The sequence below is a fragment of the Felis catus genome, chromosome B2 (genome assembly GCF_018350175.1).
Source record: "Felis catus isolate Fca126 chromosome B2, F.catus_Fca126_mat1.0, whole genome shotgun sequence".
Lineage (NCBI taxonomy): Eukaryota > Metazoa > Chordata > Mammalia > Carnivora > Felidae > Felis > Felis catus.
Window position 1 is genome coordinate 34,205,199 of NC_058372.1, and position 27,594 is coordinate 34,232,792.

At 39.8% G+C, this 27,594-nt stretch overlaps 1 protein-coding gene and 1 pseudogene across 7 annotated transcripts in view; both read right to left on the reverse strand.

Annotated features, from left to right (window-relative positions):
• Positions 1 to 27,594, reverse strand: part of FKBP5 (FKBP prolyl isomerase 5) — a 116,656-nt gene that overhangs the window by 80,040 nt on the left and 9,022 nt on the right. The window lies entirely within an intron of this gene.
• On the reverse strand, positions 15,568 to 15,665 carry LOC111560671 (annotated as a pseudogene).

Sequence of the window (27,594 nt, forward strand, 5' to 3'; positions counted from 1 at the left end):
CTGTTCATATTCTTTCTCTGTCTCAAAAATAAACATTAAAAAAATTAAATAAAATATTTAAATATGTTATATATCTGTATTGGACATTCTCAATCTCTCCTATACTGCCTTGAAAATATGGAATACAGTCATAATAAATGTTTTAATATCTTTCTCCACTAAATCATCTGTGTCTCTGTTTCTACTTACTGATTTTCCTTCTCAGGGGCTGTATTTTCTGTTTCATTCCAAGTCTGATATTTTCCACTGGAAGCCAAATGTAAATTTTACCTTGGTGAGTACTAGATATTTTTGTATACTTATAAATATTAAGCTTTGTTCTGGGATGCAGTTAAACTACTTGCAAATAGCTTCATCCTGCTGAGGTTTTTTTTTTTTTAAGCTTTGTTAGATGGGACCAGAGTCTTTAGTTTAGGGCTACATTTGCCCTACTGCAGAGGCAATACCTTTCTAAGTATTCTACCCAATATCCTATGACTTATATCTTCCTCTCTGGCTGGTGGGAACACAACATAAGAAAGAATCAGATTACTCCCTCTAATCATTTTGGGTGGTCTGTTCTTGACTTTGGGTAGCTTCCATAAAACACAACTGATCAGTACTCATCTGAAGACTTAAGGGGGACTCTGCAGACCTGGGAGTTCTTTGTGCAGCTCTTTCTTTTCCAAAATGTAGCCACCTTTGGCCTCACTGGCCTCCAGCTATCACCTAAACTCAAGGAGACTGCTGGGCTCTGCATGGGAACGCTCCCCCCCCCACCGGCCCCCCACCAACTTCCTTACACTGTAGCCTGGAAACTCTCTCCAGGTAGTAAGCTAGGATAACTAACTGTAGGCCTCATCTGTTTCTGGTTTCTTGGTGATCACTGTCTTATGCTGACTGTTGTCCAGTGTTTCAAACTTCATATATTTTTTCTGGGGTTTTTTTTTGTTTGTTTGTTATGTGATTACAGCCAAAAGAGTAAATCAATCTCTGTTAATCCATCTTGGCCAGAAGCACAAGTCTGTGAGTACATTTTCAAGCCAGAAAAAGGAAGATACACAGCTGAAAGAAAGAAAGAACAGGAAGGAAGGAAGAAAAAGAGAAACAACAAACCACAAGTATTATGAATGGAGTTTCAAGTAGGAGAAAAAGTGATAAACACTGTTTAGAACAGATTTTGAGTCTGAAATTTGAAGGGTATAGGTTTTTCATGACATTAAAAAAGTCAAAGCCTGTAACTGAGGGGTGCCTGGGTGGATCAGTCAGTAAAGCATCCAGCTCTTGGTTTCAGCTCAGATAATGATTTTGTGATTTGTGGGAAAGAGCCCTGCATTAGGCTGTGCTGGCAGTGCAGAGCCTGCTTGGGATTCTCTCTCTCTCTCTCTCTCTCTCTCTCTCTCTCTCTCTTTCTGCCCCTCCCCCTCTCAAAATAAATAAACTTAAAAAAAAAAAAAAAGCCTGTAACTGATAAATGAATCTACCTCCAAAAATGGCAGGTACTTTATCAGCCAAAACTATGAAAATTTCTGGAAATCTGGGTAATTGCAGTCTCTTTTTTCCTTTAATCTATTAAGAAATGATTGTTTTAAACATTCCAAGAATAAAAAAAGTGTAACTTTACATTTATAAAGGCCATTAATATACCATAATTAAAAAACTCTAAATTAGGGGACCCCTGGGTGGCTCAGATGGTTAAGTGCTTGACTCGTGGTTTTGGCTCAGGTCATGATCTCATGGTTTGTGAGTTCAAGTCCTGCATAGGACTCTGAGCTAACAGTGTGCAGCCTGCTTGGGATTCTCTGTCTCCCTCTCTCTGCCTCTCCCCTGCTTGCTCTCTATTTCTCTCTCTTAAAATAAATAAACATTAAAAAGAAATCTAAAATAAAAGAAAAATCCCCTTCTTTTGATTAATTCAACTGAAAAATACACAGTGAAAATCACCTTAATACTTGAAAGTCATAATGCTACAAAAGTTAGCTTGTGGTTGACATTGGTATAAAACTTGCTTTTGTTTTAATACAAACCTCAAATGGACAATATGCAAAATCTCAATATTCTGCATTGATGCAATATGAGATGCAATAATGTATCTCAATATACTGAGATTTTAATATTGTTTAAAGTGGAAAGAAAACTCCCTATTTAAATTTTTTTTAATGCTTATTTATTTTTGACAGAGAGAGAGACAGACAGCGCATGAGTGGGGGAGGGGCAGAGAGAGGGAGACACAGAATCCGAAGCAGGCTCCAGGCTCTGAACTATCAGCACAGAGCCCTATGCAGGGCTCGAACTCAGACCACGAGATCATGACCTGAGCTGAAGTCGGACACTCAACTGAATGAGCCACCCATGCGCCCCAAGAAAACTCCCTATTTAGAACACACACATGTTGGGGCGCCTGGGTGGCTCAGTCGGTTAAGCATCCGACTTCAGCTCAGGTCACGATCTCACGGTCCGTGAGTTCGAGCCCCGCGTCGGGCTCTGGGCTGATGGCTCAGAGCCTGGAGCCTGCTTCAGATTCTGTGTCTCCCTCTCTCTCTGACCCTCCCCCGTTCATGCTCTGTCTCTCTCTGTCTCAAAAATAAATAAACTTAAAAAAAAAAGAACACACACATGCTACAGAAGGACCTACACACAACATATGAACAGCAGTCTGTCACCAAATCATATGGCTTGCTTCTCTGTGTCTATTTACTTTACTTTTTTAAAATTTTATTTATTTTTGAGAGAGAGAAAGAGAGCATGAGCGGGGGAGGGGCAGAGAGAGAGGGAGACACAGAATCAGAAGCCGGCTCCAGGCTCTGAGCTGTCAGCACAGAGCCCAAAGCAGGGCTCGAAGCCATGAATCACAAGATCACAACCTAAGCCGAAGTCGGATGCCCAACTGACTGAGCCACCCAGATGCCCCTCTTTTGTCTATTTAAACTTGTAACCAGTTCTAGCACCACTTGTAGATATCTGCCCTTAAAAAGCATACAGTGTCACAAGAAAACAACATACATAGATGCAAAGAAACAGACAAAACACAAAGGGGCAGAGAAGGCAATTATGAGTGCTGCTTGGATGACCTCCTTCCCCCTGCTCCCCTTCTTACTTTCCAAAGTGGCATCTGTGGCTCAGACTGGATTATTGGGAGCCTTGCCTTCATGCTACTCATCTGTCAGTCATTCCAGTTATCAATGTCAATTATACAAAGTGGCCAGATTCCCAAAATTTCATCTAAAAGTTCTGAGTAAAGTTCTAAGCTGGGGTGCAAGGGAGGGCTTTTAATGGAGAGTGAGAAAGCAGAGAAGAAACTGAAGAAAGCTAACTGGAAAAAGAAAGAATTAATCAAGAAGCTGAATACTGGGGGCACCTGGGTGGCTTGTCAGTTAAGCATCCAACTCTTGATTTCAGCTCAGGTCATGATCTCATAGTTCATGAGTTCGAACACAACGCGGAGTCTGCTTGGGATTCTCTCCTTCTCCCCGCCTCTCTCTGTCTCTCCCTCTCCCCGCCTCTCTCTGTCACTCCCTGGTTTGTGAACTCTCTCTCTCAAAATAAATAAATTAATTTTTAAAAAAAGCTGAATATTAAATCTGAGACTGGCTCATTCTAACCGTAACCTTAAATCCCAGCTCCTCACCTTCACACATTCTTCCTGGAAAGTTAAGTTAACTTGGTTTTTTATCTACAGAGCCAAGAGTTGCCTCTTGAGTTAAAAGGTTATTCTATTAGCCAAAACTGAGTTAAAATTATAAAATTTAATACAGTTATATATTACAGAAAGTTTCAGAAATAAAGAGGAAAAAAATCATAATCCCAATATTACAATATAAGGATACCTTCTTTTTTTTTTTTTAATTTTTTTTTTCAACGTTTATTTATTTTTGGGACAGAGAGAGACAGAGCATGAACGGGGGAGGGGCAGAGAGAGAGGGAGTCACAGAATCGGAAACAGGCTCCAGGCTCCGAGCCATCAGCCCAGAGCCCGATGCGGGGCTCGAACTCACGGACCGCGAGATCGTGACCTGGCTGAAGTCGGACGCTTAACCGACTGCGCCACCCAGGCGCCCCAAGGGTACCTTCTTTTAAACAGATATTATTTTTTAGAGCAGTCATAGGTTCACGGCAAAAACTGAGTAAAATAGCCAAAACAACCTTGAGAAGAACAAAGCTGAGAGAACTCACACTTCATGGTTCCAAACCTTAACTACAAAAGCTCCAACATCAAGACAGTGTGGTAGCAGAAATAAGGACAGACACCGATCTATGGGATAGAATTGAAAGCTGAGAAATAAACTCTTACATTTATGTTCAACTTGTATTTTTTTTTTATTAAAAATTTTTTTTGATGGGGCGCCTGGGTGGCGCAGTCGGTTAAGCATCCGACTTCAGCCAGGTCACGATCTTGCGGTCCAGGAGTTCGAGCCCCGCGTCAGGCTCTGGCTGACGGCTCAGAGCCTGGAGCTTGTTTCCGATTCTGTGTCTCCCTCTCTCTCTGCCCCTCCCCCGTTCATGCTCTGTCTCTTTCTGTCCCAAAAATAAATAAACGTTGAAAAAAAAAATTTTTTTTTAAAAATTTTTTTTTGATGTTTATTTACTTCTGAGACAGAGAGAGACAGAGCATGAGTGGGGGAGGGGCAGAGAGAGAGGGAGACACAGAATCAGAAGCAGGCTCCAGGCTCTGAGCTGTCAGCACAGAACCCGACGCGGGGCTCGAACTCATGGACCGCGAGATCATGACACAGAACCCGACGCAGGGCTCGAACTCACGGACCACGAGATCATGACCTGAGCTGAAGTCGGGCGCTCAACCGACTGAGCCACCCGGGTGCCCCTCAACTTATATTTTCAAAATAGTTGCCGTGACAATTCAGTGGGGGAAACAACAGTCTTTTCAACAAATGGGACAGCTAGATCTCCAAAAGCAAAAGATGACAAAGTTTGACTACCGTACCTCATACCACATACAAAAAGTCAAAATGGATCAATGACAGCAATTTAAGAGCTAAAACTATCTACCTCCTAGAAGAAAGCATGGGGATTGTAAATCTTCACTGAGCATGAATTAGGCAATGGTGCCTTATGTGAAAGTGAAAGCACAAGCAACAACAAAAAACAGAAGAGACTTCATGAAAATTAAAAACTTCTGTGCTTCAAAGAACACCATGAAGAAAGCGAAAAGACGTCACACAGGATGGGATGAAAATCTTCCCAATCACTTATCTGATAACAGGATTGATATCTAGAATACTTTAACTCCTAAGAGAGATGGGAAAGAAGGCAGAGTAGGAAGATCCTGAGCTCACCTCCCATCACGGACACACCGAGGTAACATTTCCATGTGATAAAACTCACAGTAAAAATGATGTGAAGACTGGCAGAACAGATCTTCAACAGTCGAAAACTTAAGGAGAAGACCACATCAAGGAGAGGAGGGGCAGAGACACAACTGGTGAACCAAAACCCCCAGGGCTGCAACCCACCGCGGGAGGGATATCACAGGCATGAAGGAGCCAGGAGACCAAGCCCCACAATGGGCGCCCCCAGCCCTGGACCTGCACGGGAAAGATGAGACCCTGTAACATCTGGCTCTGAAAATCAGGGGGTCTTATTTCTTGGAGAATCACAGGGCCACAGGAAACCAAGACTCCTCTACTAAAGGGCCATGGTACTACTATCACCCAGTCTAAGACCCAGCACAGAAGCAGAGTTTGGAAAGTACCTGGGTTTTAAGTGAAGGAGATTTACTAATTGTTAGAACATGTGCTGGAGAGGGCAGGAATCTGCAGGAACCTTCCTGGAAAACAGAAGTCTGAAGGGTCCCACATTTCTTGCCCTCCTTCGGCTTAGCTGGCCAGACACTTGTGGGAGCCAGTTTTGACACTCTCTACCTACCTTGCAAGCGTGCTAGCCCAGCCCTAGAATTCCCCTGTAGACCTGCCCCACCTGGCAGGCTCCCCTCCAAAGTGGATTCCACCGTACCACACCTGAAGGGCAGTCTCAGTCACGACCGACATTCCTGCGGAGCAACTACTACTCTGCCATACCTGGCGGGCAGCCCTAAGCTGAGAGGCAACCCTCTAAGCACCCCTCCAGACTGCTGCCCTGAAGAGTGAGGAAGCTAGCCCCATGCACCAGCATGCCCATACTAGCTATAGCAGGGTCTCTCAGCTAGCCGTGGGAATAAAGGCGGGGCGGGGGGGAGGCCTGCCCACCAGTGCACCCAGAGGTAGAAGCCAGTCATTGAAGACAGCAGGGCTGAGGGCTCGTTCCACCCACCAGCACATCCCAAAACTACAGCTGTAGCCACACAGGAGGCACACTCTGTCAACCAGTACTCTGCCAGAGATTGCAGCCCATTGCTGCTGACAGCCAAACTGAGGGCCAGCCCTGTCCACCAGCATGCCCACAGCAGTCACAGCCCATCCACAATAGATGAGCGCACACTACTAACACAGGGGACACCTTTAGAACAGCTGGTTACGGTGACGGGGTGGGTGGGGGGCTGCTGCACTGATGGACACTACAGGATATCTTCTACATAAGGCCATTTACTTTCAGAGCAGGACATATAGTTGACCTACCTAATACACAGAAACAAACAGAGATTCAGACAAAATGAAGGGACAGAGAAATATGTTCAAAATGAAAGGACAAAACCCCAGAAAAAATAAATGAAACAGAAGTAAGCAATCTGCTGATAAAGAGCTCAAAGTAATGGTCATAAAGAGACTCACCGGACTTGAAAGAAGAGTGAATGAACTCAGTGAGAACTTCAACAACAAAATAAAAAATATAAAAAAGAACCAGTCAGAGCTAAATACAATAACTGAAATGAAAAATACACTAGAGAGAATCAACAAATTAAAAGATGCAGAAGAATGGATGAGAGATCTAGAAGATGGGAAAGTGGAAAACAACCAAACTGAACAGCAAAAGGAAAAAGATATTTTTTCTTTAATGAAAATAAGTTAAAGAGAACTCTGTGACAGCATCAAGCATATTAGCATTCACATAACAGGGGTCCAAGAAAGGGGTAGAAAACTTACTTGAAGACATAATAGCTAAAAACTTCCCTAACGTGGGAAAAGAAACAGACATCCAAGTCCAGGAATGAAAGAGAGCCCCAAACAAGATGAACCCAAGGAGATCCACACCAAGACAGATAATAATTAAAATAGCAAAAGTTAAAGAAAATCTTAAAAGCAGCAATAGAAAAGCAAACAGTTACATACAAGGGAAACTCCATAAGACTGTCAGCTGATTTCCCAGCAGAAAATTTTCAGGCCAGAAGGGAGTGGCATGATATATTCAAAGTACTGAAAGGAAAAAACCTAAAGCCAAAATATTCTACCTGACAAGGTTATCATTCAGAATTGAAGGAGAAATAAAGAGTTTCCTAGACAACAAAAGGTAAGGGTGTTTACCACCACTAAACCAGCCTCACATTAAAATGAATTCTATAAAGGGCGCCTGGGTGGCTCAGTCGGTTAAGCGGCCGACTTCAGCTCAGGTCATGATCTTGCGGTCCATGAGTTCGAGCCCTGCATCAGGCTCTGTGCTGACAGCTCAGAGCCTGGAGCCTGTTTTGGATTCTGTGTCTCCCTCTCTCTGACCCTCCCCCATTCATGCTCTGTCTCTGTCTCAAAAATAAACATTAAAAAAAAAATTAAAAAAAAAATAAAATGAATTCTTTAAGTGGAAAAGAAAAGGGCATAACTAAAAAGAAAATTATGAAAGGAAAATATTTTACTGGTAAAAGCAAACACACTGTAAAAAGTAGATCACTTATAAAAATAGTATGAAGTTTAAAAGACAAAATTAGTAAAATTATAAAAAGTTATTTAAAAATATAATGTAGGGGCGCCTGGGTGGCGCAGTCGGTTAAGCGTCCGACTTCAGCCAGGTCACGATCTCACAGTCCGTGAGTTCGAGCCCCGCGTCAGGCTCTGGGCTGATGGCTCAGAGCCTGGAGCCTGTTTCCAATTCTGTGTCTCCCTCTCTCTCTGCCCCTACCCCGTTCATGCTATGTCTCTCTCTGTCCCAAAAATAAATAAAAAACGTTGAAAAAAAAAATTAAAAAAAAAAAATAAAAATATAATGTAGGGGCGCTTGGGTGGCTCAGTCGGTGAAGCATCCAACTTCTGCTCAGGTCGATCTCATGGTTCCTGAGTTCGAGCCCCGCGTCCGGCTCTGTGCTAACAGCTCAGAGCCCGGAGTCTGCTTCAGCTTCTGTGTCTCCCTCGCTCTGTGCCCCTCCCCTGCTCACACTCTTGTCTCTCTTTCAAAAATAAACATCATAAAAAGAAATTTAAAAAAATATTATCTAAAAATAAAATACCAGACAGAAAACATGGACAGGGAAGTAAATATGTAGTGCTTTTAGAATGTGTTCAAACTTAAGTGACCATCAATTTAATCAATACTGTCATATACATAGATCGTTACATATGAACCTCATGGTAACCACAAACCAAAAACCTGTAAAACATATATATATATATATATATATATACAAAAAAATAAAATAAAATAAAGAGAAAGGAATCCAAACATAACACCAAAGAAAGTCAACAAATCACAAAGGAAGAGAGCAAAAGAAATGAACAGAGAACCACAAAAATGACCAAAAAACAATGGACAAAATGGCAATAAATACATACCCATCAATAACTTTAAATGTAAATGGATTAAATGCTCCAATCAAAAGAAAGAGGGTGACAGAATAAACAAGATCCACCTATATGCTGTTTACAAGAGACTCACCTCAGAACTAAAAAAAGACTGAAAGTGAAGAGATATAAAGGTATTCCATGTAAATGGAAGTGGGGAAAAAAAAAAAACTGAAACAGCAATACTTATATCAGAACAAACAGACTTTAAAACAAAGACTGTAAGAAGATACAAAGAAAGGCATTACATAATGATAAAGGGATTGATCTGATAAGAGGGTATGACAATTGTAAATATCTATGCACCCCACATAGAGGCACCTAAATATATAAAGCAAATAGTAACAGACACAAAGGGAGAAATTGACAGGAATACAACAACAGTAGGAGATGTTAACACCCTACTTACATCAATGGATAGATCATCCAGGCAAAAAAAATCAATAAGTAAACACTGGCTTTGAACAACACATTAGACTAGATGGACTTTGAACAGATATATACAGAACATTCCATCCAAAAACAGCAGAATACACATTCTTTTCAAGCACAGACGGAACATTTTCAGGATAGATCACATGTTAGGCCATGAAACAGGTTTCAATAAATTTAAGAAGACTTAAATCATACTAAACATCTTTTCCAACCACAACAGTATAAAACTAGAAATCAATTACAAGAAAAAAACTGGAAAAAACACAAAACATGTGGAGCCTAAAAAACATGCTACAACCAACCAATGGGTCAAATTAAATCAAGGAGGAAAAATAACTGGAGACAAATGAAAATGGAAACACAATGGTTCAAAATCTTTGGGATGCAGCAAAAGCAATTCTTAGAGGAAAGTTTATGTGATACAGGCCTACCTCAAGAAACAAGAAAAATCTCAAATAAACAATCTAATCTTACACCAAAATGAACTAGAAAGAGAATACGGGCGCCTGGGTGGCTCGGTTGGTTAAGCGTCCCACTCCAGCTCAGGTCATGGTCTCACGGTTCATGAGTTTGAGCCCCACATCAGGCTTTGTGCTGACAGCTCAGAGCCTGGAGTCTGCTTTGGATTCTGTTGTCTCCACCAATCTCTGCCTCTCCCCTGCTCATGCTATGTTGTCTGTCTCCCTCTCTCTATCTCTCTCAAAAATAAGTAAAAAAAAAAATTAAAAAAAAAAAAGAGAATAAAGACTAAAGGTAGTAGAAGGAAGAAAACAATAAAGATCAGCGTGGAAATAAATGAAATACAGGCTTAAAAAACAACAGAAAAGATCAATGAAACTAAGTTGGTTTATTGACAAGATTAAAATTGACAAATCTTTAGTCAGACTCTTCAAGAAAAAATGAGAACCCAAATAAAACAAAAAAATGGAAGAGAAGTTACAAATGAAACCATAAAAATACAAAGGATTATAAAACACTACAACAAAAAATTATATGCCAACAAATTGAACAACCCGGAAGAAGTGGATAAATTCTTAGAAACATACCTTCTTCCAAGACTGAATTAAGAAGAAACAGAAAATCTGAACGGACCAATTCTTAGGAACAAAATTCAATCAGTAATCAAAACACTCTCCACAACAAAAGTCTACGACCAGATGGCTTCACAAGTGAATTCTACCAAAACATATATGTTAAAAACTCTATCCTTCTCAAACTATTCCAAAAAAAAAAAAAAAAAAAAAAAAAATTGAAAAGGAAAGAAGGAAAGAATGCTTTCAGATTCATTTTATAAGGCCAGCAATTACCCTGATACAAAACCAAAGACACTACCCTACCCCCAAAAAACTTACAGAATACCTTAATGAACATAGATGTAAAGACCCTCAACAAAATATTAGCAAACCAAACTCAAAAACACATTAAAAGGATCATTCACCACTACAAGTGGGATTTAATCCAGTAATGCAAGGATGGTTCAATACATGCAAATCAATCAACATAATACACCATGTTAACAAAATGACAAATAAAAACCAAGATCATCTCAACAGATGCAGAGAAAGTATTTGACGAGGCCGCCTGGGTGGCCCAGTCAGTTAAGTGTCTGACTCTTGATTTTGCTCAGGTCAAGATCCCAGCATCATGGGATCAAGACCTGCGTCAAGCTCCACACTCAGCATGGAGCCCACTTGGGATCCTTTCTCTTCCTGTCTCTCTGCCCCTCCCCCATTCTCATTTTTTCTTTCTCTCTCTCAAAATAAACTTCAAAAAAGTCCTTAAAAAAAGAAAAATATTTGACAAAATTCCATTCATGATGGAAAATTCCATTCAACAATGTGGGTAGAGAAGAAATACAGCTCAACATAATAAAGGCCATACATGACAAACCCACAACTAACATCATACTCAACAGTGAAAAGCTGAAAGCTTTTCCTCTAAGATCAGGAAGAAGGATGCCCACTTTCACCACTTTTATTCACCATAGTACTGGAAGTCCTAGCCACAGTAATCAGACAAGAAAAAGAAATAAAAAGCCTCCAAACTGGTAAGAAACAAGTTAAACTGTCGCTATTTGCAGATGACATGATCCTATATACAGAAAACCTTAAAGACTCCACCAAAAAATTATTAGAAATAATAAATGAATTCAGTAAAAATAGCAAGATACAAAACCAACATATGGAAATCAGTTGTATTTCTATAAACTAATAACAAACTATCAGAAAAAGATATTAAGAAAACAGTTGCATCAAAAATAATAACATACCTAGGAATAAATTTAACAAAGAAGGTGAAAGATCTGTACTCTAAAAAAACTGCAAGATATTGCTGGAAAAAAAAAATGAAGACAACATAAATAAATTAAAAAGTTATATACCATGCCCATGGATCGTAAGAATTAGTATTATTAAAATGTCCATACTACCCAAACCAATCCAAAGATTCAATGCAATCCCTATCAAAATACCAATGGCATTTTTCACAGAACTAGAAAAATCCTAAAATGTGTATAGAACCACAAGAGACCCCAATTAGCCAAAGTAATTTTGAGAAAGAGGAACACAGCTGGAGGTATTACAATCCCAGATTTCAAACTATACTACAAAGCAATAGTAATCAAAACAGTATGGTACTGGCACAAAAGGAGACACATAGATCAATGGAACAGGATAAAAAGCCCAGAAATAAACCCAAGGTTCTATGGCACAATGAATCTACGACAAAAGAGGCAAAAATATACAATGAGGAAAAGACCATCTCTTCCAATAAATGGCGTTGAGAAAACTGGGCAGCTACATACAAAAGAATGAAACTGGACCACTTTTTTACACCACATACAAAAAGAAACTCAAAATGTATTAAAGATCTAAATGTAAGACCTGAAACTATAAAACTTCTAAAAGAAAACACAGGCAGTAAACTCTTAGACACTGGCCTTAGTAACTTGTTTTATATATGTCTCCCCAGACAAGGAAAACAAAAGCAAAACACAAAACAAAACAAAACTGGGATATCAAACTATAAAGCTTTTCCACAGTGAAGGAAACCACCAACAAAACAATAAGGCAACCTACTGAATGGGAGAAGATATCTGCTGATGATATATCCAAAATATATTAATGCAAAATATATAAAGAACTCATACAACTCAACACCAAAAGACAATCTGATTAAAACCTGGGCAGAGGACCTTAACAGATATTTTCCCAAAGAGGACATATAGGCGGCCAACAAGTACATGAAAAGATGCTTAGCATCACTTATCAAGGAAATTCAAACTAAAACCACAATGAGATATTAACTAACACCTGTCAAAATGGCTATTATCAAAAAGATAAGAAATAACAACTGTTGGCAACAATGTGGAGAAAAGGGAACTTCCTTGCATTAGTTGTTGGGAATGGAAATTGGTGCAACCACTACAGAAAACAGTATGGAGGCTCCTCAAAAAATTGCAAGTAGAAATACCATACGACCCAGTAATTCCATTTCTGGATATTTAATCAAAGAAAACACTAAATGAAAAGCATACTGACACTCCTATGTTTACTGAAGCACCATTTACAACAGGCAAGATACAGAAGCAATGCAAGTGTCCATCGATACATGAATGGCTAAAGAAAATGTGGTGTGTGTACACAATGGAATATTACTCGGCCACAAAAGAGTGAAATCATGCATTCGCAACATGTATAGACCTAGAGCATATTATGCTAAATAAGTCAGACAGAGAAAGATAAATACCATCGGATTTCACTTATATATAGAACCTAAAAAACAAAACAGAAACAGAGTCATAAATATAGGAAAAAAACCTGATGGCTACAAGAAAGGAGGGAGTTGGAGAGAGGTGAAATAGGTGAAGGGGATTAAGAGGTACAGACTTCCAGTTATAAATAAGTCATGGGGATGAAAAGCATAGCATAGGGAATACAGTCAATAATAGTCTAATAACTTCATTTAGTGACATAGGACTACACTTACCATGGTGAGCATTTCATAATGTATCTAATTTTCACATCACTATATTGTACACCTGAAACTAATATAATGTCAACTATACTTCAATAAAAAAAATCTACAACTCAGTAATAAAGAAAACAAATAACCCAATTAAAAAATGGGCAGGGGTGCCTAGCTGGCTCAGTTGTGGAGCATGTGACTCTTGATCTCGGGGTTATGAATTTGAGCCCCACGATGGGTACAGAGATTACTTGAAAAATAAAAGTTAAAAAAAATGGGCAAAGTATTCACATATACATTTCCTCCAAAGAAGATACATAAATAGCAAATAATCACATGAAAAGATGCTGAGGGAAAGTAGGGAAATGCAAATCAAAGCCACAGTAAGAGACCACTCCATACCCAATAGGATGGCTATTAGAAAAAAAGATTGTAACAAACACTAACAGAAATGTAGAAAAAGTAGAACCCTCATGCATTGCTAGTGGGAATGCAAAATGGTACAGCTGCTTTGGAAAACAGTGTGGCAATTCCTCTAAAAGTTAAACAGTTATCATCTGATCAACAGTTCTAAGACAAATGAAAACATATGTCCACACAAAACCTTATGCATCAATGTTCATAACAGCATTATTCAGATTAGCCAAAGAGTAGAAACAATCCTAATATCCATTAACTACTGAATGGGTAAACAAAATGTATATTCATGCAACACAATATCATTCAGCAATGAAAAGCAATAAAGTACTGATAATATGCTACATGAACATATCTTGAAAATACTATGCTAAGTGAGAGCAAGACAAAAAAATACCATATATGCTATGATTCCATTGATATGAAATGTCCAGAACAGGCAAATCTATAGAGGCAGAAAGTAGAATGGTGGTCACTGAGAGTAATGGTTAGAAGTAGGAGTGACTGCTAACGGGTTTGACATTTCTTTCGGGGGTGACAAAATGCTCTGAAGTGGGATAATGGTAACAGTTGCACAATTTTGTGAATATATTGTTGAAACCTTTTTATTTTAATGTTTAATCATTTTTCAGAGAGAGAGTTTGAGCAGGGAAAGGGTAGAGAGAGAAGAGGACAGAGAATCTGAAGCAGGCTCTGTGCGGATAGCAGCAAGCCCGCTGCAGGGCTCGAACTCATGAATGGTGAAATCATGACCTGAGCCAAAGTCGGAAGCTCAACTGATGAGCCACCCAGGTGCCCCACAATTCTGTAAATATACTGGAAACCACTGATTAACACACCTTAAAGAGGTGAATACCAGGCTATGTGAATTTTATCTCAATACAGCTATTAGAAAAATTATCTTCTTGAATGGACATTAGCTCCTAACATACATTCTTCCAATGTATCTATTTTATGTAACACTGCTGTGAACATTTTTGTGCCTAGGCATTTATCATACTAAATAATTAAGAGTATGGATTCTTGGGGCACCTGGGTGGTTCAGAAGGTTAATAAGCAAGCATCTGACTCATGGTTTCAACTCAGGTCATAATTTCACAGTTCGTGAGATCGAGTGCCATGTCAGGTTCCATGCTGACAGCGTGGAGCCTGCTTGGGATGCTCTTTCGCGTGCGCGCTCTCTCTCTCTCTCTCTCTCTGCCCCTCCCCTGCTCTCACTTGCTCCCTCTCCCTCCCTCTCTTAAAATAAATAAATAAACTTAAAAATAAAATTTTTAAAAAGAGTATGGATTCTTGATGTGCCTGGCTGATCAGTTGGTGGAGTGTGTGACTCTTGATCTCAGGGTTGTGGGTTCGAGGCCCAGGTTGGTGTGGAGATTTAAAGATAAAATCTTAAAAAAAAAAGAGAGAGAAAGTATGGATTCCTTTTTTTTAAGATTTTAATTTTATTTTTTACGTTTATTTGAGGGAGAGAGAGCACAAGCGCAAGCAGGGGAGGGGCAGAGAGAGAGGGAGAAACAGAATCCCAAGCAAGTTCGATCTCACAAGCAGTGAGATCACGACCTGAGCCAAAATCAAGAATCAGATGTTTAACCGACTGAGCCACCCAGGTGCCCCAACGAGTATGGATTCTTAACAGTCTGCTTTAGTGGCAACCCTGGCTTGACAACAATAGCAGCTATGAGTGCTGCTTGGGCAAGTCACCCAACTACTTTGTGCCTCAATCTTCCCGTCTATCACATGAGATTAACAATATTCACACCTCTTGGAATTTTGAAAATTAAATTAAGTAAGGGCTTGGCATGGTGACTGTCACACAGTAAACTTTCAAACATTAGTAGTTATAACTGTCATCCTGGTTTGTATTATTTCCTTTTTTAATTTTTTTTTTTTTTAATTTTAGGGGTGGGGGAGGGACAACGAGAGAGAGAGAAGGAGAGAGAATCTCAAGCAGGTTCCATGCTGAGTGTGGAGCCTAATGCAGGGCTGGATCTCACGACCCTGGGATCAGGACCCAAGCCAAAATCAAAAGTGGACACTCAACCAACCGAGCCACCCAGGCACCCCCCCCCTTTTTTTTAGTTTTTTTTTAATTGAGATACAACTTACAAAAAATATGGAATGCTTCATGAATTTCCATGTCATTTTTGCACAGGGGCCACACTAATCTTCTCTATCATTTCTACTTCATTTTACTTTGTTTTCAAGTTTTATTTATTTGAGAGAGGCAGAAATAGGGGAAGTGGGCAAGGGGCAAAGAGAGGGAGAGAGAATCCAAGCAGGTTCCGTGCTGCCAGCACAGAGCCCAACGTGGGGCTCGAACTCACGAAACCGTGAGATCGTGACCTGAGCCAAGACCAAGAGTCAGACGCTTTACAACTGAGCCACCCAGGCACCTCTCGTTCCAATTTTGGCATACGTGCTGCCAAAGCAACCACCACATTATTTTCTCAAGATGGTTTCTGGAAATGGTGTCACTGGGTCAAAACCCATGAACATTTATGTTTTCGAATCCATTTTGCTAAACTACATTCCAAAAGGGGTGCACCAATTTTTGGTGCCAATAGTAAATATAGGAGAGAACCAAGGTAACCACACCATCAACAACATTATGTCACAGTAAGTTTTTTTGGTTAATTTCACAGCTGCCTCACTTTGGTTGTTCATTTTTGCTGCTTTGCCTTCAGCATCTTGAAACCCAACAGTTTTCTACTTATGCTGTGAATCCTGTACACCATGAGTACCTAGTGAATGCAAAATCTGAGCAAGCCGCTATACTGGGAGCCACAATGGAAACTGAAAGGAGCAAGGCCAAGGATTTGGGGTGAGGTGGGGCAAAGAAGCATTTCAATTCAAGATAACTGATTAAGTACGAGAGAGCTACAAAATATTTGTAAGGGCAGGGGAAAGATGGAGGTTTATAAAGCAGGGAAAAGAAGGCAGTATTCCAGCTGGTTCTTGAAGAATGGACATTAATTTCAAGTGGCAAGGGTGTGGGGCAAGAGCAAAATCAAGGCTGGGAAAAGAACACAGCACATTCCAGGACTGTGGCTCGAGTACAAAGTTGCTAGGGGAGAGGGAAAGGTGAGAGAACAAGGCACAGAGTGCCCTCGGAGCACAAAGAGGACCCTCCAAAACACAGCCAATGACTATGTGCGCTGAGGGGGAGAGTTTCTCAAAGGGCAAATAACATGCAGAAAGACACAAAGACTTGAATCATCACAGCCCATCCAAGGAACTGCATGTAATCCAATTTGGCTAAAGTGGAGGATACATGTGGAAAGGATGCCGATGATACTAAATAGGCAGAAGCGGACTGTGAAGGGCTGTGTGTGCCAGAATAAAGCATGTGAACTTCATTCCAAAGGAAATAGAGAACTGAAGCAAAGAAGTGACAATCAGACTAGCTTAAAAAAATTACTCTGGCAACACTCCAACAGCTTCCCATCTCACACAGAATAAAATCCAAAATCCAAAGTCCTTCTTGCACTTAACACCCCGCATGCTGGTCAGTGGCTATCTCTGAAACTGTTTCCTATTACTCCTCCTCTCACTCACCGTTTTTGCTACACTGGCCTTCTCGCTACAGCCTCCAACATGCCTCTCTGCAGGGCTTCTGCGCTCACTCTTCCCTCTGTCTAGAACTCCCTCAGCATAGTTGGCTCCCTGACTTCCTTCAGGTAGGTCTCTGCTCAAATACTTATGAGAGAGGCCTTCTTTATTACCTAATATAAAAGAACAAGTAACTACAGCAATCAGCCCTACCATTTTTTCCCTCCACTTACCACCTTGCACAGTGCTGGTAAGAATGGTAAGTTCCATGACGGAGCCTCTCTCAATAACCCTGTGCAAAACAGGAACTGTTCTTGCCATTTCCAGGTGGTAAAATTAAGAGGCACCATATTGCTGGTGAACAGTGAAACCAGGTAGAATGACTCCTGAGGCTGCAACTCTAACCGTTTCACACAGTATCAGAAGTCCTGTTTGATACTGTATCATTTCCTATAAGTAGGCTCCATCCTGACAAGCACTACGACAGTAAAAACTCTAAATTCACACTATGTCCTAAAAATATATGGATTCTTACCACTGGTTATTGGCCAAGTTTCAAAAGCCAGGAAACATTTTTCTAAACCATCAATTAACTGCTCAAGGCTGTGATGTCCCTCATTGAGGCCTGGATTTATGCACCTTAGCCCCTGGGGCCTGCTTCCAGCTAGCTGAGTGAGCCCCATCGGCTGGATTGTAAAGGAGTTGCACTGGGTCTCCTGTGCCCCATCTCCCTCCTTTGTTTTCCTCTCACTTCCTTGGCCTGCTGCTCTGGCCAGGAGCTCAGTGCCTTTTTGTGCACCCCTTCACTCTCTTTCTGAAAAAGCTGTTTTCAGTAAAGATCTGATAAACTCATTCACTCTCAGGTGACTAAAAATACCTTAAAAATGAGGGGGAAAAATGTACAAGGTATATGGACTTTACCCAACCATAAGCTGTATTTTTTTGTTTAGGACCCACAGATACTAAGATGAAAAGATTTTATGAAACTAAAAGGAACAAAGCGTACGACACCAAAACTCAAGTATAACTTCAGGAATAAAATTAACTCCATCTTTAAGATAACCATTAAAATTTTCTGAGGTATCACTACCAAAAGAAGAACACAGCATGTGCCTGGAAAACATCAGGTAAGTATTGTATCATATGCAGATACAAACCCTGATTCTTTTCCTGCTCCCAATTATTAATTTCTTCTTTCCTTGATTTTTCTTTCATCCCATCTCCCATTATTGAGAGTACCCCTTTTCAAAATGTAGTTCTCAATCAACTGCTCTTCCCATCAACTGCATCTTACCAGAACTTACCACTCTTAATTCCACCTACTACCTGTATTATAACCAAATCTACTTCTAATTTCTCTCTCTTCCCTTCTGCAGTTTTTTTAATGTTTATTTATTTTTGAGACAGAGCATGAGCAGGGACAGGCAGAGAGAGAGGGAGACAGAGAATCCAAAGCAGAATCTGTGCTGTCAGCACAAAGCCTAATGCAGGGCTTGAACCCAAGAACTGCAAGATCATGACCTGAGCCAAAGTCAGTCGCTTAACCAACTAAGCCATCCAGGCGCCCCTTCCCTTCTGCAGCTTTGATCTCGAACTGCCTGACTATAAGTAGAACCCTTTTATATCCCTACCTTTTCAAAGAAAACCAACTTTTTCAAAATTATCCCCTTTTCTATTTACTTCATCATCTGTATTATCTGGCTATTCTCCTAGGTTTACAACTTTAATATATTTTTTCTCCATTTAATCAACAGGACTTGCCAAATACTCATTGTGTTTCCTACTATCCTTCTTTCCAAATCCGCATCTATCACCATATTCTGGGTTTTCTTCATTTCCTTCCCGAATTACCACAGTTCTCCAGCTGGCCCGCCTACTTCCAGCCTACTCACTCACTTCCATTCATTCTATACATGCTGCCAGTAAAGCCTCTCTCACACAGTACAATCTTAATTTTGGATGAATATAATTGATCTTGATTACCCATGGTGCAAGAAATATGAACTACTCAAAATGCTTAATGAGAAACTCATCCCTTCATTCAACAATTATTTATGGAACACTTACTATGTGCCAAGCACTGTGCCTGATGATACTGACAGAACAGTAACAAGAACAACCTAGTCCATGCTCCCTAAGAGCTTATAAAAAGGTCTTTTGGTCTCCATTTTTCCCATTTCCCCTGTAAAAGCCACTCTGCCTTCCATGTCTGTGTTCTCATTATGCCTATGGTTGTTCCCCCCAAAAAGATACAAATTAATAGGGCAATTGTATCAAACAAAAACAAAGGTTTTAAAAATTGACTCCTATTCCCTTCATAATTAATTCTAAAAGTTACTAGCAGCACAATTTGTAGAAAGAACAGTTCAACAAGCACACTTTAAAATAAATAAAAAGTAACCTAGGAGCACTTGAGTGGCTCAGTCAGTTAAGCGGTTAAGCGTCTGATTCTTGCTTTCCGCTCAGGCCACGATCGCACAGTTCAAGTGTGAGCCCCACATCAGACTGTGCAACGACAGCGTGGGAGCCTGCTTGGGATTCTCTCTCTCCCTCTGCTTCTGCCTCTGCCCCACACCCATGCTGCACGTACATGCATTTTCTCTCTCTCAAAAACAAAAAAGGAACCTAGATGCTAAATGAAGAGAAATCAAGAACATTTGAGGAAGGGAAAAATGTTATAGGAAATATTAATTTTCGTCACTAACTTATACATGTTTCTAGATTTTTGTACAATGAACATGTACTGCATAAGAAGTTCGATAATATAATAATATACGTGAGAAGTATAATAAGGTCTTGTTCTTGAAAAAAAAACATCTATCGCAACAAAAGAGCAGCTACCACACACGGTTCAACTTTTTCACCTTCCATCCCAGCCCCTGTGTGGTCTGGCCTTGGTGGTGAGACTCCTTGTTTTGTCAGCCCCAAGTCCATTCCTCCCCTCCTCTGCTGGAAACAGCATTCTGGGACTTTCCACCGGGGAACCATGTTCCCCACCTCCTGGAGTGGAACCAATCCCCAATTTTTGCCAGTCATTGCTTTCTACCCCCTTGGCTGCCACGACAGTTTGGAAGTGAACATGTGACCGTAACAGATATAAACCAAAATCAATCCTGACAAGAGGCTAATTCTAATGAGACCATTAAAATGATTTATAAGTACTTATAAAATGATTATATAAGTACATATAATGCAGCTGAAATTCCTACAAAGAACATTGTAAAAAAAAAAAAATAGGATTCTCATTTAATGTGGCAGTGAAATAGTCATTAGTTACCTCTTTTGTTGAAATATACAACAATGGAACAGCAACAAAAATACAATTGTTAGAAAAATGTCCTCTTCCACGATGTTAAAACTTCCTACTTGTCTCAAAGAATAGAATGTTGAAGCCATATAAATCACATCCTGTTAAAACAAGCTATGTATAGAAACAGAAAATACAGGTTCCAGGCACATACGTTAATCACATCTCCTCTGACATTTACAAAATAAGTTCAAAAATAAAGATTCCAATGGTAGTATTTTATGAGGCACCTAAAATGCCACAATACATGAAAAAATAAAACTTAATATACATTTAACTTTTGAAGTCATTTTAGTCAATTATTTTCAACACTAAGAAAATACAGAACATATTAATAAATTATAGGGAAACAAAGTTCAACTTGAGAAAATAAAACTTACCCATCAGAACTTCCTAAAAGTAAAATGGACTACCTTGTAAAATAGAGACCTCCCCTTCCCAAGAACTAAACTAAACCCCAAACTGCAATTCTCTGAAAACATGACATCCTTGAAGAATTTGATAGATGTGCCAGCTGTTTTATTTCTTGAAAGCGTATAGTTGAACACATATAATAATCTGTTGCATTTTTTTCTAGCATTGCACAATTTTCCTGGCCCGCAATGCACATACTGCATCCATTATCATATTTAAGCATCTGACAGCATTGTTACAAGAATCCATAATATTCGTTTCTGACTAAACTCATATATAAATTTTTCAGGCTTCAAATGGTCATGGATTTCAGTATCATATATATTTTTTCCACAAAGTCTCAATACAATACATTTCCTGAACTTTCAGCTTTCAGTTTCCTGTTCGTCAATGGCTACAATTCTAGAAGCAATACATAAATACACCCCAGCCATGGTATTTCCACTTTGACAACAGTGGACGTGAACTTAGTATGACCAAACATAACTACAGTGCGTATAAATGATACGTGACAGCTAACACAGCAATAGCAGAAATTTAATAGTTTACAAAATTGGAAATATAAATTATACTACTGATATAAGAATGACAATTACAAAACAGTCTCTTTCTTTCTCAATGTATGAGAATTACAGGACTTAGACCAAAACAATTTTCCAAATACAAAAGAAATTGCAGATCACAAGGCAGATTAAAAAAAATCCCTTCTCCCTTCAGAAAAGGGAAGACAGGAAAAAAGAAACCAAACCATGGGAAATATAGTAAGTAAGTGACTGGATACAAAGCTTTAAGGATGTGGGAGAAAAAATTTGTATACATCTGTGGATTATACAATTCAACTTCAGTGTTTAAGAATGATAAAGAAAAATTAGTACTTTAGTAAAAATGAATCTAGTCCAGGAGCCTACTTTCTTTGAAGGAATACAGCAGGATAAGCAGAGGTCTGGGGCATTTTCAGGTAACTCATGCCTTTTTCTTTCTGTAATCATGGGAAAGACTATAGAATATTGTTACCAGTTGCAAAATGATTCATGATAAAAGTATACTCAAAGTGACTACGAAGTATTTGTACACCATGCAAATTTTCAAAATGCAGTAAGGGCATCTTGCCAAAGTTCAAACAATACCTTTCAAGGGAAAAAAACAGTGTGATAATCATTTATTTGGTGGCTTGGAATGGACATCATATACAAGAAAAAATTATCTACTCTATAAAAAGGGAGTATTTATTGAGCATCTCGAGTGACCAGAAACTAAGTTTAGAGCTTTACAAATCTTCCATTGTAGGGGCGCCTGGGTGGCTCAGTCGGTTGAGCGGCCGACTTCAACTCAGGTCATGATCTCACAGTCCATGGGTTCGAGCCCCGCGTCGGGCTCTGGGCTGACAGCTCGGAGCCTGGAGCCTGCTTCAGATTCTGTGTCTCCCTCTCTCTCTCTGCCCCTCCTCCACTCACACTCTGTCTTCTCTCTCTCTCTCTCTCTCTCAAAACTAAACATTAAAAAAAAATTTAGGGGCACCTGGGTGGCTCAGTCGGTTGAGCGTCCGTCTTCAGCTCAGGTCATCATGTCATAGTCCGTGAGTTCAAGCCCCGCATCGGGCACCGTGCTGACAGCTCGGAGCCTAGAGCCTGTTTCGGATTCTGTGTCTCCCTCTCTCTCTGCCCCTCCCCTGCTCACACTCTGTCTCTCTGTCTCTCAAAAATAAATGTTAAAAAAAAAATTTTTCTTTAATTAATAAATAAATAAATAAATAAATCTTCCATTATCCTGCATCTACATAGGAAAACTGTGTAGAAGAAAACAATGCTGAAATAAGTTTCTCATCATTATCTGTGGCATAGAATAAAATGTAACAGGCTGGAGAAGATGTCGACTCAAGAGACTACTGTAATAGAAATACAGGGTTGGGGGCTGCAAGGCTAAAGTACCAGAGCTCCCAACTCTCCATGCTAATCGTACAAGCACATCAATCAGTAAAATGATAGAAACAAAAAGTCCACTTTTTTTGAGAATGCTATTTATGTTTACAATGCTACTATAATTCACAACTCTAAAAATGAAAGAAAGAAACCCTTTTCTTCTTAAAGCAGATTTTGGAGTTTTGGTTTCAAATATTACTTCAAGAATAGTAATGCTCATCCAAGAAATGCAATCATGGGTTTTCATTAAGAAGTGTGGGGGTGAGGGGCGCCTGGGTGGCGCAGTCGGTTAAGCGTCCGACTTTAGCCAGGTCACGATCTCGCGGTCCGTGAGTTCGAGCCCCGCATCGGGCTCTGGGTAGATGGCTCAGAGCCTGGAGCCTGTTTCCGAATCTGTGTCTCCCTCTCTCTCTGCCCCTCGCCCGTTCATGCTCTGTCTCTCTCTGTCCCAAAAATAAATAAACGTTGAAAAAAAAAAAGTTTAAAAAAAAAAAAAAAGAAGTGTGGGGGTGCCTGGGTGGTTCAGTCGGTTGAGCGGCAGATTTCAGCTCAGGTCATGATCTCGTGGTTCATGAGTTCAAGCCCCACGTCGGGGGTCTGTGCTGACAGCTCAGAGCCTAGAGCCTGCTTCAGATTCTGTGTCTCCCTCTCTCTCTCTGCCCCTCCCCTGCTTGCTCTCTCTCTCTTTCTCTCAAGTAATAAACATTTAAAAAAATTTTTTTAAAGAAGTGTGAATTACATGGCGCCTGGGTGGCTCAGTCAGTTAAGTGTCCGACTTCAGCTCAGGTCATCATCTTGTGGTCTGTGAGTTTGAGTCCAAATCAGGCTTTGTGCTGACAGCTCAGAGCCTGGAGCCTGCTTCAGATTCTGTGTCTCCCTCTCTCTCTGCCCTTCCCCACTCACACTCTGTATCTCTCTCAAAAATAAGTAAACGTTAAAAAAAAAAAAAATTTTTTTAAGTGTGAATCACGATCACACTTTTCTTGGTAGTAAAATTATTTTTTATCTTGGTTTTTAATAGTAATAGTAAAAAAATTATTGGTAGTTCTACTGTAATTACCACTCAGATGGTTGAGAATCACACTGGATAGGACAGCAAAAAACACAAAAAACAAAAAACAAACAAAAAAAACCAGCCCTAGTTTAGCTCTAAAAGGTGCAGGCTTGCTCATTAATTAGCTGTGGATCTTGAACATGTGACTGTACTTCCTCTGGACATCAATGTCCTCATCTGCAAAACAAGATGGCTGGCCTACAGGTTATTTCCCTCCCTTCCTCTCTTTCTCCCTCCCCCTGGCCCTTTCTACATTATGGCTTTAGTGATTTAGGATCTAGACTGGGGTTTCTGAGGACAGAGAGGAAAATCTGGAGAAAAGGAGTAAGGATTATGTAAACAACTAAAACATGGAGAGAAAAAAAGTAAAAGAATTCACGTTTACAAAAAGAAATGGACAAATGGTTCAGGAAGGATCATGAGTTTCATTGTCAAAATTAGTTTAAACACAAGTTTCAGTTATAATGAAATCAGGAAAGAAAGTGAGAAATGCCAGAGTGCCTCACAAATAAGCCAAGAAATCCTCCCAAGTTGCCTCAGTACCTATAGAAAAGACTTCCTAACACCGGACTTAATCATTCATAATCCTGCCCCTACATAATCACCAGCTATTTTCCAACAAGTTATTCCCCTCAGCCAATTTGGCCTCATCATTTCCAACAAAAATCTAGAATATCTCCCGTTCATTATCATTCAGTGTTCTATCTGAAATGCACTCTCTCTCCTCTCAACTTGTACTACTAATTTATCATGCTCTCACCATGCCTGAAGCACTTCTCGGTGCCTGACATATACTAACTCATTTAATTCTCTCAACGATCCTGGGAGAGGGGTGAGTAACTGTGCTTGAGATTACACAGTAGCAGAGCTATAGCATTCCGTTTATAATTTGTAAGAGCCTGTTCTCTTAGCTTGCTAACTAGTCCTTCAGAGTTCAGATCGAGTTGTCACCTTTCTGAAGTTCTCATCTGCTCAGCAATTATTCCTTTCCCTCAAGTTCTTAAGTAAACCACTCATTTGCCACTTACTGTGGGGCCTAGGTTGTTGTTTATCTTTTGTGCATATATTCTATCTTTTCTAAGAACAGGCTCTTGTCTCATTTATTCTGTAACAACACTACTTAGAACCTAAAAGAGCCGAATGCCTGAAATATAAAGGTGCTTGTTAATGAAACTATGATGGCATTTAATGATTACTGAACACATATACCAGACTCTGGGCTAAGTGCTTTATAGACACTGTCTCATTTAATTCTCACAACTGCCCCTCAATATTACAGGTGAGGAAACGAGGCTTAGAAGAAGCTCTGTCTGTTGTCCAATCTCTCCAAATGGTAGTGACAGTCTTACGGAAAAGAGTCTGTACCACACTCTTCATGTCCAGCCTACCAGAGAACACCTTGAAGAAAGAATCCGTCCTAACCGCAATTGAGCTCAACTAGTGCTTAGCCTACAACATGCCCCTGAACACGAAGGATTCAGGATCAGAGGTGCACCTCCCCGCAAGAAATTCACAGTCCATTAGGACTCCAGGACCAAGCTGTCACTGGCAGAGTCACCGTCGTCAAGACTTCAATATCTTAACTTATAGTTTAAATCATAATAGCAAATTAATCCTTAGAAATTCTCATTCACACCACTCATTCTCCCTTCAAGCTCCCTCACTCCCTTTATCTTTGGACTCCTCTGTCTAGCTTTATGTACTATAGAGTAGAAGGGTCCCGTTAATCCTAACAACTATTAGGATATCTAAATTTAATTTGGTGATAGCTCAGACTCAAGGGTCTATCTGATGAATACCATGCCACAATGAAATATGAGCAGTGAAGAAGAGCTAGAAAAAAAAGCAGTAGCAAAAAGCAGTGAAAAAAGGAATATGAAAGTCAACACTGTAAAGACAAGTAAAAGCAATAAAAGAAAGGAAATGGACACAGATACAAGGTAGAAAATAGGAATCCAGAATAAATTCAGTGGAGAAACCAGATAAATAACAACATTAAAATCTAATCCAACTTAGGAATTCTGACTCCTTCTATAATTGTTTCTTTTCCTAACCTCTGAAGGAAATAGAAAAATATGTATATGAAGCAATAGCTGAAAAACTACTAGGAACAGTACATAAATTAGGAGGTTTTTTTTTCCTGAGAAACCATTCCTTTTAGAATTTCAGAGATTCAAAGGAATCTTAAAATACTATCTAATCTAACCCACTCATTTTACAATTAAAATAAGGCCCGGAAAGGTTGATTTTAATTTGCCCAAGACCATACAGCTACTTAGTAGCAACACTCTTGAATCTCATTCCAAGGTCTGCTCCCCCAGACCAGGCTTCCTAGCAATGTATTTTACTCCTCCATTTTCCACTCTTAATAACTATTAGTTTCTGCGTAAGTATCTCAGAATCCACATTTTATTCCTAATTCCCACAGAATAAAATAATCAGATATTCTGGATTATGTAAAGCAATATGGAATTTAATTCTTTTATTCCCTAAGTCAGTAATCTCAAATTGAGTCCTGGTTCCTACCAGGAGGAAATTCAAACATTTCCCAGAAGAGCAGAAAGAAAAAAAGATCTCCATAAGCTAACCAAAGGCAAGCCAAGTTGATAAACTACAACCCGTCTGGAAAGGAATCAGGCCCAAGGCCCCTGGAGGCTGGATGACAGCTAATGAGGATCACTTACTTTCCTGTTTCTATTTTATACCCTCCTAACTAACCTCAGGCTCCTATCTTTCTGACAAACTTCAATTCTAGGAGTCTGTAAAGAAAAATAATGAAAAGAGTATCATGTCACTTTCAGCAGAAGTAGCTTTTAGACAGGAACTATCTTGGTCAGGAAATATGGCACAAGGGACAAGAGAAGAATTTTAAGTAACCCATACACTGGTACTGTTAGCCTTAAAAACACCAAGAAGTCATCAGAGTGTATAGTATACACTTAATATTTCCTCAACTGCGAAGCACTTGAAGATATTATGGCCTGGAAGGAACTCATCCTGGGCCATTTCTGTGGTCTAAGAAAGGCTGCTGCTTACACCCTACCCCCTGCCCCCACAATAAACTGTGGGCCCTGCCAGTCACCGTTCTCCAAGTTATTTGAGCTAAGTGATTTTCAAGTCTTATGTATCATCTTAGTTTAAATACAGTGATTACTTAGGCCTTCAAAATGATGTCTCTGCTATAGAGGGCTGACTGAAGCCTTCTCTGAAAGAGACAAAAATGCCTTAGTTTACTCTAGAAACATAGCTTAATTTTGGTATGTATCAAGTTCATTATAGATTAGGGATAATCTCCTACTTCAACATCTTAACCAAATTAGGATAATTGTACTAGAAATGAAAAGGACAAAAAAATAAAGAAGACATTATAAAGTCAGAAACAAAGTGTTTTAGTGACTCACTGAGCTTAGTTAGGAAGTAAAGGAAGAGTGAAAAATGACCGACAAGAATAATGGAGTTATTAACAGCTAAAGAGGAAAACCGGGAAGAGCTTTCTGGCTGGGGATGAGGGGCGGGGGTGTTGGTGTGCAGCTTCTACAGAGATGGTATTTAAACAGATTCAGATTGGGGCGCCTGGGTGGCGCAGTCGGTTAAGCGTCCGACTTCAGCCAGGTCACGATCTCACGGTCCGGGAGTTCGAGCCCCGCGTCGGGCTCTGGGCTGATGACTCAGAGCCTGGAGCCTGTTTCCGATTCTGTGTCTCCCTCTCTCTCTGCCCCTCCCCCGTTCATGCTGTCTCTCTCTGTCCCAAAAATAAATAAATAAATAAATAAGTAAATAAATAAATAAATAAATAAATAAATAAATAAATAAAAAATAAACAGATTTAGATTTAAGACATGGGTGAAAATCTGGGCCTCAAGTTTGGAAGGCCTCAAGTTTAAACAGAAG